The sequence below is a fragment of the Panthera pardus genome, unplaced genomic scaffold (genome assembly GCF_024362965.1).
Source record: "Panthera pardus isolate Hobbes unplaced genomic scaffold, ASM2436296v1 HiC_scaffold_26, whole genome shotgun sequence".
In the NCBI taxonomy this organism is placed as follows: Eukaryota; Metazoa; Chordata; class Mammalia; order Carnivora; family Felidae; genus Panthera; species Panthera pardus.
The window spans coordinates 28,914,821-28,927,591 of record NW_026526832.1 but is presented as its reverse complement, the minus strand read 5'-3'; the positions used below and the strand labels follow the sequence as shown (position 1 = coordinate 28,927,591).

General features: G+C 49.8%; 1 long non-coding RNA gene across 3 annotated transcripts in view; it reads left to right on the top strand.

Annotated features, from left to right (window-relative positions):
* LOC109268288 (uncharacterized) overlaps window positions 1–12,771 on the top strand; it is a 52,425-nt gene that overhangs the window by 23,679 nt on the left and 15,975 nt on the right. For 2 of the 3 annotated variants that reach the window (XR_008418098.1, XR_008418099.1), the window contains one exon: window positions 10,816–11,203. This is a non-coding gene — a long non-coding RNA (uncharacterized LOC109268288). Of the gene's footprint in view, window positions 1–4,158; window positions 4,345–10,815; window positions 11,204–12,771 lie in introns of those variants that run through there. The other variant, XR_008418097.1, reaches the window with a different exon arrangement.

Sequence of the window (12,771 nt, the reverse complement as noted above, 5' to 3'; positions counted from 1 at the left end):
TCCAGAACCCTGCGCTGGGCAGACCGCGTGCTGGCTCCCGAGGTCCCAGGGACACCTGAGAGGAGACTCCGGGCACCTGCAGGCGGGAACACGAAAGGCAAACCCTCCAGAAAGGCATTCTGTCCTGGTCGTGCCCACAGGTCTTGTCTGAGCCTCTGCTCAGAACGGAGCGCAGGCAGGGTTGGTGGGTCCCGGGCCACTGGCCTCAGCGCGCTTGTGTCGGGGGGACCCTTCTCTCTCTGTCTTCACAGACCTACCTCGTTCAGGTCTCTGCCGAGCGTCGCCTCCTCAGGAGCCCTTCCTGACCCTCCGTCTCCAGGATCTCCCCTCCCCTTACCTTATGTAAAAATGTTGAAAAGCTATCTCCATAATTGACAACGTCCTCAGCATCAGAACAAAAGCGTCGCGATGTCGCGGCTTCTGCTTGTTTTGCTCCTGGATGGGTCCCCAGAACTCGCGGCGGCAATGACATTTGGTGCATCCGGGATGGCAGATAATTATTCCGTGTTGTAACTTACACTTTCTGCATCTAATTCTCAAGACAAAGTAGGGTATGGGGGGCACTAACGCCTTGTTATAGAGGAGAGGAATTGGAGGCTCAGTGCCGTTAAGTCACCTGCTCAAGTCACCTGCTTAAGTCATCATCAGTCACACAGCTGATACTCAGGTGAGCGGATAAAAGTGGTCGGATTAAATGCCCAAATTCCCTAGAGAAGAAGGCCTTCTCCTGAAGGCGATCTGGTTTCTGGAGTGGGGGTAGATAGAGTGATGGGGAAGAAATTCTGGGTGGGAGGGGCCTGGGAGAGAGGGGAGGAAGACAGTGTCCCTCACTCTGAGGGTGACGAGCTGGGGCCTGGAGACACCGGAACCGGCTAGACTGATCCTTCCCCCAACTCCCTGTGCCGCCTTGGTCCGTCCTTTTCCTCGCAGGGCCTCCGGTTCCTTATCAATACAAGGAGAAGATGGGATTAGATTCGTTGTTCTCAGAGAGTGTTTTTGAGGCCGCAGGAGGAAGTGGGGGTTCTCGGCACCCCTGCATGTGAGGACCACTGCCTGAGCTGAAAAGGGATGTTCGCACAAGAGGAATGGCCTCAGGGATGGGGGGCGGGGGTGCTGGGCCGTGGGGCCAGGGGATCCGAGCACCAGTCCAGTGAGGCCTGTCACTGACGGTGAGGCTGGGAGTCCTTACTTGGCTTGTCCTCAGTTTTCTCCTCTGCGACATAGAGCTGACCATCCCCGGCCCCAGGGTGAATGTGCTGGGGAACGGGGAGGGCTGGGCGCTCAGAGGCAGGTGTAGCGCAGGGCCACTGCGAGGGGGTGGCTGGACAGACATGGCCTGGCCGAGAGGGCTCAGAGGACCAAGGGCCCGCAGTGTGTCTGTGGAGGGATCCCGTGGATCAGTCCTCCCGCCTGTAAAATGGGCCACATCAGACAGACCTCAATCTAACCCAGTGGGGTGACACAGAGCCCCCACGGCCTCAGATGTAAAAGGGTGATGATAAAGCTAACAGCCACCACTCATAAGGTTGTGGCCCACACCTATTTAACCATGCTGTGTATGGTTAGGAACTGTCTGTCTGTCTGTATATGTTTTCCGCTTACCCTCCTACCTCCCTGATGAATTCGGAGCTAGTACGTTTCCATTTTACAAATGGGGAAACTGAGTCACAGAGAGGTGAAGTGACTTGACACACCCCTAGGGAGGGGTGGGCTGGGATTCAGACTAGCCTGGTGCTGTCACACCCGGACCTGTGGGAGGTGAAAGGAGATAAGCCCCTGAGCACTGTTGGGGCTCCTACATCCGGCCGCCTTTCTGCTGCTGCTGCTGTTCCTGCTGATTTTGCTGGGGCGACAAGGCTCATGTCAGACAAGTGTGCATCCCTAAAGGCATAGATGGTGACCTGACTTCCCAAATTATGTTCTGTCTTCTCTCAGACCATTTTTCACGCTGATGTCTTTCTTTGCCGCTTTGGGAAAATCGTAATTCTTTTGAAAGAGATGGGTCAGAAAATTTAGTGTCGACTTCGACGTGGCCTTTCCTAGATGGCATCTGGAGACCCAGCGAAAGGGAGAAAACGTGAGCAGGCACGGCAGCGGCCACGTTGCCTGGCCTGCTGTGTGCACGTGGCCGGCCACTATGAAGTCTGCGTGTCTGCACACAGGACCTTCTGAGTACAAGTACAGGCGGGTGGATGTTTCATTTCTCCTTCGTTGCTTCCCTGGCTCACCCTTCACGGGGAAGGGTCTTTAGCGTGGTGGCTCACCAGTACGATTCGGTGAAAAGGTTTCAAAATTATGGAAAAAAAATTCTAGGTGCTTCTCTCTGAAGGATCTGGAATCTTGAAGCCCACTCTCGGGACTGGGACCAAACAAGTGAGGCAGCTGGGGCACACTTAGTTACTAGCTCTCCCGAGAGTGACGTCTCCGTGAATTTGTGCCCTACGTGCCTCTCTGGCCTCACCCCAGTTCCCGGCCGGGGGTTCCAGTGCCTGCTGGCTATGGGGAGCTGGGGTCACCTCTCAGGATGGAGTCAACACTGATCTTTGTGGCTTGCCTGAAGAGAGATCCAGGAGGTGGTCCTTGGCCAGGGATGACAGAAGGGCCAAGTCACAAGAGGCTGTCTCTGTGTGGACCATTGGGTGACTCAGCGGGCAGGGCACTGTTTATGAGACTCTGGGCTCTTTGGCTTCGGATCAGCCAATAAATCTTCCTGGCAATGTTATGTCTGCATCAGCTTTCAGACTCTGCGGGACATCCTGGAAAGGTCATCCCCAAATATGAAAAGAAACAAAATGAAATTTAAAAAATGAAATTTAAAAAAAATCCGAGCCACGTTTGCCCCAGCAGACCAGCTTTGGCTCTGTATAGGCTCTGTATAGGCCGGGTGCTTCTGCAGGACGGGGGTCTTCAAACTCTGCATCATTTATTGACTTCATGGGAGCCCCACAGGGGGGAGGGGATGAGAGAGAGGAAAAGAAGGTAAAACTTTGGGCTCCAACTCCTGAGCAAACCTGAGTTTAGTTTTAATAAGTTGTATCGATTAAAATCAGAATATTGGATTGAATTTTTCATACGTCAAGAAAACAGGTTGAAAGTCACTGTCTTAAGAGATATCTTATTGGGGCGCCTGGGTGGCTCAGTCGGTTCAGCTCAGGTCATGCTCTCGCAGTTCGTGAGTTCGAGCCCCGCGTCAGGCTCTGTGCTGATAGCTTGGAGCCTGGAGCCTGTTTCGTATTCTCTGTCTCCCTCTCTCTCTGTTCCTCCCCCGCTTGCACTCTGTCTCTCTCTCAAAAATAAACAAAGATTAAAAAAAAAATTTAAGATATATCTTATTAATTCCTTTTGAGGACACTTCTTGGCTTAAAAATCACCTATTTCCCCTTGATTCCTACCCCCCCCCCCCGCCCCATTGAGGACAAAGACATGAGATAGTTGAGGCCAGGCTGTCACAGGAAGATACTAGACTAAATGTTCGTGAGACAACAGGAGGGAAATAAACCCAGAAAAGCTTGTATTGAGGTAGCCTGGCAGCTAAGAGCCGGCTCATTTCCTAGTACAAATTCAAGGAGACACCCCTGAGCTCCCTACCTTGGCCACTGTCTCAGTGCCTTCCTAGGAGCTCTTCCGGACTCAAAATAAGGCGAAGCCTGGAGAACTTTGAACTCAATGGAAAACAGTCCCCTCTGCTTTGCATGCAAGACTCAGATTCTGTGTCAGTGTCCCATGTGAGGCCCACCTCTGCTTACGGTAGATAACATGGGGATGTCCACTCTTTTCGGGACAGACCCTTCCTATCCTCAGGGGAATGGCCTTCGAGACCTCTACAGGGTGCTCCTCAGAATACAACCCGGCCACGTCCACTTGCAAGTAGGGTGTCTCTTTTACTAGTTAATCATCACCAGGGTGACCGTAAATTCTGGTTTTCCTGGGACGGTCTTATTTTACGCCTGTTGCCCTGGTGTAATTATTAATAGCGCTCTTTTCACTCCCAAAGTGTCTTATTTTGGGCGATAAATTATATGGTCACCCTAATTATCATTTTTACGATCAGAGTGCTTCCTGACCCTCAATGCCCGCCTGACAGTTACCCTTCCCCCGCCCCCCCCTCCAGGAAGCCCTCCTCCTGCCACGCTAATTCGAGCTGATCTTCCCTTCCAGGAGAACTGCTTTGCTGCTTCTCGATCCCACCCTGCCATGCCTTTCCCTCCTCCACTCATCCAACCAGGGCCGTGTGCCCACCTACCACCACCCGGAGTATTCCAGGCCCTGGCAAAACAGGAGGAGCCAAATGCAGAGACAATAAGTGTATAGATATAGATTATGTTTCCTGAGGACTACGACTATGGAAAGAAGTAGAGCTGGGGTGGGGTGGGGGCGGAAAGTGATGGGAATGTGTGTGTCCTAGTTTTTTACGAGATGGGCAAAGCATTGCATAAGAAGACGGTATTTAAAAAAAACTTTAATGTTTATTTTTGTTTTAATTTTTTAATGTTTATTTTTGAGAGAGAGAGAGAGAAAGAGAGAGACAGAGCGTGCGTGGGGGAGGGGCAGAGAGAGAGGGAGACGCAGAATCCGAAGCAGGCTCCAGGCTCTGAGCTGTCAGCACAGAACCCAGCGTGGGGCTCGAACTCATGAACCGCGAGACCGTGACCTGAGTCAAAGTCAGATGCTCAACTGACTGAGCCACTCAGGTGCCCCTAACGAGGTGATATTTGAACAGAGGCCTGAAGGGAGTGAGGGAGTGAGGGAGCCCGGTGGGGAGAAAGCATTCGAGGCTAAAGGAGTCGCGTATGTAAAAAATCCTACAAAGGGAGGACTAGCAAGGATGGCTGTGTGTGGATGTCAATGCCAGGAGGGAAGAGCGCGTGTGGATTCGGAGTACCCGAGGGCCACTTTCTCTGTTCTCCCCATAGCCTGGCTTGACACGGAAGCTCACATCTTGATCACCTGGCTGGATGTGCGGCGGTTGGATCACAGGTCAGCGGTGGCTCTGGGTCAGAGTTTCAGGGGACAGCCTTGCCAGTGTGGTCAGACTGCTGACATTTTGTTATGGGCTTACGGAGGTTCCCAAACAGTCTAAACCCCAAGCCATCCCATCCCCCCGCCCCCGACCGTCACTGATAGCAGCAGACTCCGGAAAGAGTGCGTGGTACCTCTCTATAGTTCAGCCTGCTCCACGGAACTTGACCGGGCACATCTCCGGGGAATGGCCTCTTCACCTGACACCATTCTGCAGCATTTCATGAGGCATCTACCAGACTGTGTGTCCAGAAGGTGAGGAGTGTGGCCTGCTCCTTCGGAGAGGGCTCATATTACATGCTTGCTCCAGGCCACTGAATTTGGTCATATTGCATTCTTATTTTTAAGTGTATTTAAGTGGATCTTCTCCGGACAGTACAGGACAGATTTTGCAGCCAGACAGGGCTCATCAGCCCCCGGGGACCCTCGGTAGCAACCGGGCGGGGCCGACCAGTGTGAACTTCTGGGAAGGAACTAACCCCGGGCTTTGATTTGCTGTACCTTCTTTTGCTTTTCTCCTAGATTAATTTTCCATCTTAGTAAACCAATTTGAATCTTTTTGGAAGGGTCCCGGGTCTCAAATGAATCCTTAACTAATAACTTTTTCAGACATCTTCATGTATAGGGTCATTTCACACACCCACTGCGTGAGAAAAGGCGTGTTAGGATCGCAGGAGATGGGGAAATGACCAACAAGTGTTGAGGGGTCCCTGCCCTCCAGCCTCAGCCCCCATCCGTTTCTCATGGGTCAAATCGCAGCGAACGCCGGCATTCTATAGAAGGAAGAAACTGACCCCGAAATTCCATCCTTCTAAAGGATTAATTATTTGCATAATTTACTTTGTTAATAATGGTGCTGGGCCTAGTACCTACGGAGAGGAAATAGGTTTTTAAAAAAGAAGATGGTTGGGTCATCGTTACTTCACTATGTCTGCGTTGGTGTCTTTGTCTTGAATGTAATTAAGAGCCTTAGTGTGAGTTTTTAAACGTCTGATCAACCATCCCCCACACTTTCACCCAACATGGCCACAAAGGGAGGTTGAGACTCATTCAAACCAGAACTTAGCAGCCTCATACAGTCCTATGCATGAGGGGGGAGGGAAGGGGCTTGGGGAGAGAATATATTGAGATCTGCCCTTTGATCGTGTTCAATGCGACTTTGCATTTACCTGAGGGATTAAAAGTTCTCATTGACCAAGGCTCCCGGCTTCCTACTCAGCCTTTGACGGGACAAGTGTTAATTGGACAATATAATGGGGACAATGTTAATTCCCCTCTTAGAGTTCCTTTTCTTGTTCAGTCAAATAGAAAGGCCCTTTTAAATGGCAGAGAGAGGAAGAAAGGAGCTGGTTTATAAGGGTAATAGACTGCACATCTTCCCCCTTGTCTCAGAACAAGTGCAATGGAGTCAGCATAAAGCAGGCCCTAAACAGCGAAAGAAAGGGAGCGATGTGGTGGTTTGCCTGGAATGTCACCCTGGATTAGGGATCGGGGAAATATGGCCAGTAGGCTCTGTCTGTTTTCGTAACAGTGAGGGGTGGTGGTTTGCGGAGGGGGCGAGGGACACCTAGGATACTCGGGGTAAGGAAAGGACGGTTTGGCGAGGGTAGGAAACGGGGGTGACAGGGGGTGACAAGGACAATAGGATATAGACGATCAGAAACGTGGTGGGATCCCCTGAGCAGCTGGGCTGAGTCGGACACTCCCCAAACCTGAAGAAGTCACGACTGCATGGGGGAGATGGGCAAGAGGCAGGGATTCTAGAAACGACAGCCCGCGTTCATGGGTTCCTGTAATTAAAATTTTCCTCCCGCCCAATCTTAAAATAGGCTGAAGTGCAGTTGTCTGCAGATTCCGGGAGCCACGTGGAGAAACTAACATTTTCCCCGCAGTTTCCATCTCTCTTCAACAACCCCGTCTGTTTCTCTGCTAACGAAGTCTTTCTGCTGTTGAACTTCGACTAATACTTCTTCTATCCCTGGTTTTTATGAATGATGACAAAGGCCCATTCAGTTTTTCAGTTGCTAATTTATTCAACAGGCATTTTCAGGCATCTACCATACGGCAGGTACTCTGCTGTGTACCCTTGAGCAAGTCACTTAAACTTCCTGTGCCTCGAACCTTCAGTCATGGGAATAATTACCCCGGCTTTCAGTCTACAAGGTTCTTTTGGGGATCAATGGAGATGATGGATATAAAAATACCTTATAAACTGTGAAATACGTGAAATGAATTATTCTCGTTATGACTTTTATTCGCTGGGGAGGTAAAAGGAATGCGTAAGAAGCGATGAGGAACAAAGACAAGAAAATCTCTATTGAAAGACAAGCCTGCCAGGCACAGACAGAGCACAATGCAGGAAACTAAGGCCCGAGTGACTCAAGGGAACCGCAGTTGTCCAAGGCGGGTTGCTTGAGGGAGGTCCCAGCCCTCGCGGGCAAGAGTCAGCGTCCTTCTCCGCAGCTGCAGCTCCAGTTGAGAAGGCACCTTTCTGGTGCATCTGGAACCAACCAACCACCATGTCTGGTAACTCAGCATCAGGAACGGGCTTTGGCCCAGTAAGGTGTTAGTAGCATCTAATCTCTCTGCGTTACCCTCTGATTCCCTTAATTCTAACAATGGCACCTCTTTCTTATTTCGTCTTCCAGTCCTTCTACCTTCTTTGTAAGCGATTTCCTGTACTGACTTCCCACCATTTGAAACACTAGAGCCAAAGATTTCTTATCGATGCAAAGACAGTACGAACACTCTTTGTCCTTTCCTTCTGGGGCAGAAATGGAAACGATCCTTGCTCAAAAGCGAACAAGTTAGTTAACGTCGCTCCCTGCTGACCCTGAAATCCAGGGTGATTCCTTCCACCTCGCTGGGCCTCAGTGTTGCCACCTCTGAAAATGCGCACAGTAAGTTTGTGTTGGTGGATTATCACTCACAGACAGAGGAGCCCCACGTGGCTGCGCAAAATCTCTGCTCTGTGTAGCCGGGCGTCCAGGTGCACTTGGGGCCAGCACACCTTCCCATCAACTCGTCTTCATGCACCTGCTTCATCATCCAGCATCCGGCCTTTGACGGGGCCCTTCTTGCTCTGAGCTGAAAGCTGCACACTTCAGACTCACCAGCCCTTAAATATTTTATAGCAGACTGGCTGGAAATTAATATTTAATCACAGACTCCTTGGCACGTAAATATTTAATCATTGATATGGCTGATGAGTAATGAATCAGCACCCAGGAAAACTTTTGGTCTCTGGTGCCAGTTTTGAAGGATCTCTGGTTCTGATCTCAGAGGACAGAGGTATCAGTGGTGATTTTATTTCTACACCGAGCTTAATATTTTTAAGGGCTCTGAAAAAAAAAATGGGCTTAATACCAATCTGAGGTTCTGGATCAGAAAATCGCATCTTCAAAGACCATAAGCAAATTGCGAATAGCCGTAATTTGGAAAGAATTGGCTGGATGGCTACAGTAATCAACATTTCTGTCAATTTATATCCTAAGAAAAGACAGGGGCTGGGATGAGGAAGGGATATCCTTAAAGGCATAAGATGGGGGCTTGGGATGGGAGACTGGAACCCCTTATGTTTCCAGGGGTTATTTGGAATATGAAGTGAAGAGAAAAAAATCAGGAAAAAGTTAGGAAATTCTTTTAAAAATATTTTAATGTTTATTTTTGAGAGAGAGAGGGAGAGGGTGTGTGCGCCTGAGCATGCGCGCAAGTGGGGGAGGGGCAGAGAGAGAGAGAGAGAGGGAGCCACAGAATCCAAAGCAAGCTCCAGGCTCTGAGCTGTCAGCACAGCGCCCGACGCAGGGCTCGAACTCAGGAAGTGAGTGATCATGACCTGAGCCAAAGTCGGTCACTCAACTGACTGCGCCACCCAGGTGCCCCTAGAAATTCCTTAAGTATAATAGTAGGTACAGACAGGAGGGGGAAAATTGAGGTTGGAAGGACTCATGGAGCTTTAAAAAGTAAGAGCAGTACAAATTTCATGAGTTACACAGCAAAGAAACTGCCGGGGTGCATGTGCTCTGATCAGAGCGGCTTCCTCACCAGAGAGATTTCTATTATTTTTTAAACCATACACTTTGATGACTCCAGGATAACTTGCACCCTACCCTGCTTAGCTTTGCGGGGCCATCACCACAAGCGTGTGCCACAGCCCTGGGCTACTTCCAAAGACACCCATTCTGCGAGACCTGACTTACTTCTAAAAATCTGAGTCCTGTCTTATTTTCCCTGAAAATGTTTCTGCCCCCTCCCGGCCTTGCTCTCAGCTTCCCGCCTCGTGGGGGCATCTCGCTGTCTGGGTCACACGGGCTTGGTGCCTGTTCTATGGCACCTGGGGTGGCCTGGCTGGCAGGCAGTCATGTTAGCCCAGCCGGCAGGTCCCCAGGGGCACCTGCGGACACTGGCCTGATGAGGGGGTGCTGCTGAAGTCCAGGGTAACTCACAACCGTCACTTCCAACTGGCAGACTAGACCATAGGACCGCCACACTTCACCTTCCCAAGTTACGAGAGGGCTCCGGGCCTCATCACTCTATTTACAGAGGATCCACTGTCCCCAGGGGCTTCAGGAGAGAGGACAAGGCTAAGGGCTGCCGCTATAAGCCAGGGCTCTAGGGGGGCCGCTTCCCTGCTCTGTCCACTCACCTCAGAGGCCCCACTTACCTCTCCTCCCTGACCTGTGCAGCCAGCAGCCTCAGACACACTCTCCTCCTCCCCCCCCATCACCCTCCCCCCTCCCCTCAACCCCTCCAATGACATCGACTTTCCTTTCCTCCTGAATGCTGGATTGGAGGCAGACTTTTTTTATTTTTTTTAAAGTCAATTTTCCATTTCTGCATTTTTAATTTCTTGGGAGTCTCAAGAAATAGGAACAAGGGAAGGAATGAGGGGCCAAGGGAAACTGTCATGATTCCTAGTACAGAGTCATGATTCTCCTGCCTCAGTTTCCCCTCCGACTCCAGTCAGTGCATGTGAAAGTGTGTGTGTGGGTGTGAGGGGTTCCTCACCTCAGCATGGGAGTCCTAGCCAGCCCTGGTGCGCACAACCCCCTGTGGCTGATTTGGAGGGTCGGGATGACCGTAGAATTCAGTTTCTAGAATTCAGCCTTAAAGGACTTCATTTCTCCATTGTGATGGGCACTTACCTTGCCACTGGACAGCCATTATCCCCACTCTTCTTTATTGTTAGAAGAGTTCCAATTTTGGTGGTGGTGGGGGAAGGAGTTTATTGTCCCATGTGCTTAGGGGCAGGGGAATCTTTCTGTCCCCATGGGTGAATGTTGATTAGTCTAAACTGACCGTGGAAATTCTATTCCCTTCTTGTGATCGCTTTAGTCATGGGTACGTAGAGCAATCCTAACCAATATGGTATGAAGGAAAATCAGGGACATCCGTTCAGGAGGCTTCTGGAAAGGGTATTCCTCACTGACAAAAAGAGACGGAGGAAGAGGAATTGCCCACCTGCCTTCGGATGCAGCGGTATGAACTCAGTGGGGCAGCGACCTTGTCGCCACGAGACAGACAAGGACCAAAGCTGAAGATGGGAGAGAAAAGTGAAGCATATGATCCTAGTGCCACTACACTGACCGAATCTAGAAGCACTTTACCTCCAGGCTTCTTAGAACGTTTAAGCTGTTTCTAGTTGACTCTTTCGTTATTTGGGTTCGAAAGCATTCCAATTAATGTACCTCATGAATAGGGGAGGTGGGACCGACAGCTAACAAGCTAAAGACTCAAGACAAATGACAGGGAAATGAGAAGTCAAACAATAATGAGGAACTTTTTCATGCCCATTAGGTTGGCTGATAATCGAGCCTGGTGCCTGCTGACCTTGGGTGAGACTGTGGAGCCATGGCACCTCCCCCACACTGCCATCACTTCGGGAAACCAGCTGGAGTGTCTTTATATCAGAAGATGCTCACAGTTAGTGGGCCAGCCATTCTCCTCTTTGGCAAATAAGTGGAGATACCCTTGTACACATGCAGAAGGGAACGTGCATAATAATGCTCTTGACAGTATTTTCGTAACGGAGGAATTTGGACACAAGCCTTGATGGTCATCAACTTGAAACCAGACTGCTTCTCCAGACTTTGGCCCCATGAATAAAGTGCAGCTACATGTATCAGCATGATTAAATAGCAAAAATACAATTCCAAGTGAAGAAGAGTACGTCTCAGAGATACAGGTAGGATCTGAAGTGATTCATATGAGGTTTCAAAACACACAAGCAACCTGATAAATACGTAAAGAAATGCATCGGGAGGATAAGCACCTTGTTCAAAATGGTAGCTTGTTCGAGGAAAGAGAGAGGGGGACGGTGCATGGGGAGCTCCATTAGACCTCAATGCTTTTCTTCCTTAAGCAGGATTGGGAGTAGATGGTGGATGGTGCCTGGATTAACAAGAGTTTATGAGAAAAGGAGCCAGAGAGGTTTGTTTTATTTGTACCACGAGATTCTTGTGAACCAACAGGATGATGTCGTTTCTAAATAAGTTGGTGCCCACTTGGGTTAGAAGCATAAAATTACAGTGATAACTTAAGAGGAAGTGAGTCCAGCCTTGTTTCCCACTGACCAGATGTTGCCCGGAGGATGATGTGCAGGTCCAGATTTGTCACATTACAAGGACTATTTTCAGGGTAGAATAGGTTAAAAAATGAATAACGTGGTGAAAACCCTCGAGACGATGTCATGCAGGACGGGTTGGGGAACAAAGGACGTAGCCGCAACACAATGACTCTCGTCACATCTTTGATGAAGTGTCATGGAGCAGAGGGAGAAGATATGTCACGTGGGACCAGAGACTCACCCAATATTGAAAGATATCAGGTGCATGTGTTAGGTGGGGTGCTACTTTTAGCTCAGTATGAACTGGAGCTGATTAATGTTAGAGGTATCCTATGATGGGAACAGTGGCCCTGGGAAACAGTTGGCATCTTGTCACTGGGAAAGTCCAAGAAGCCTTTGTGGAGGGGTGGGGTTCCGGCGCTGAGTGGGTGGCTAGACTAGATAGCCTCTGAGGTCCCGGTCCTATGGTTGCACAGTCATGGGACAGAGCATACAATACAGATATTATTGGGAGATGCCAGCAGCTATGTGACGAGCAATGAGACATCCTGGAAGTAATTCCATCACTGTTTTGGCCATCGGCTTTGTGATCAGGAGCATCAATCATTCTTTGGCCTTTCTATTTGCTGAAAGGTGGAAGAGAAGCCTAGGACATAGGTGAGGGCTTGTGTCTACATAAGGGAGATGGCTGAAGTAGGGGCTGTGGGCGGATACGGCCCACCCTCTGTTACCATAAGGAGGCAGCCCTCAAGAGCACGGTAAGAAGATACGGTTTCCAAGGACGGCTGACATCTATCCGTAAGCTACAGCCTGTGGATGCAAGTCCTGCCTTATGGACTAGCCGTTCCCAGTGTTGAAGAATGAGAGAAGTAGTGGGCACGTACAAATAGATGCGTAAGTAGGCTGGAGATAGGACTTGGAGGGTCTCTGCTCAATTATAATTTTGAGGAATTGAGATTTCCACCAGGGGCTCTAAAGTCCTGGGTTCTGGTGGGTACAAAGAGGTAGATGGGAAGGTAAGAAGGAAGCACTTCTCACAGTGTGAGGATAAATATGCCTTTCTTTATCCACCAAATTTTCTCAATGGGTGGTGGTGTGTATTTTGTGTGTGTGTGTGTGTGTGTGTGTGTGTGTGTGTGTTTTCCCCAAAGGCTTTGGGAAAGTTTTGTTTCACTGTTGTAATAAGG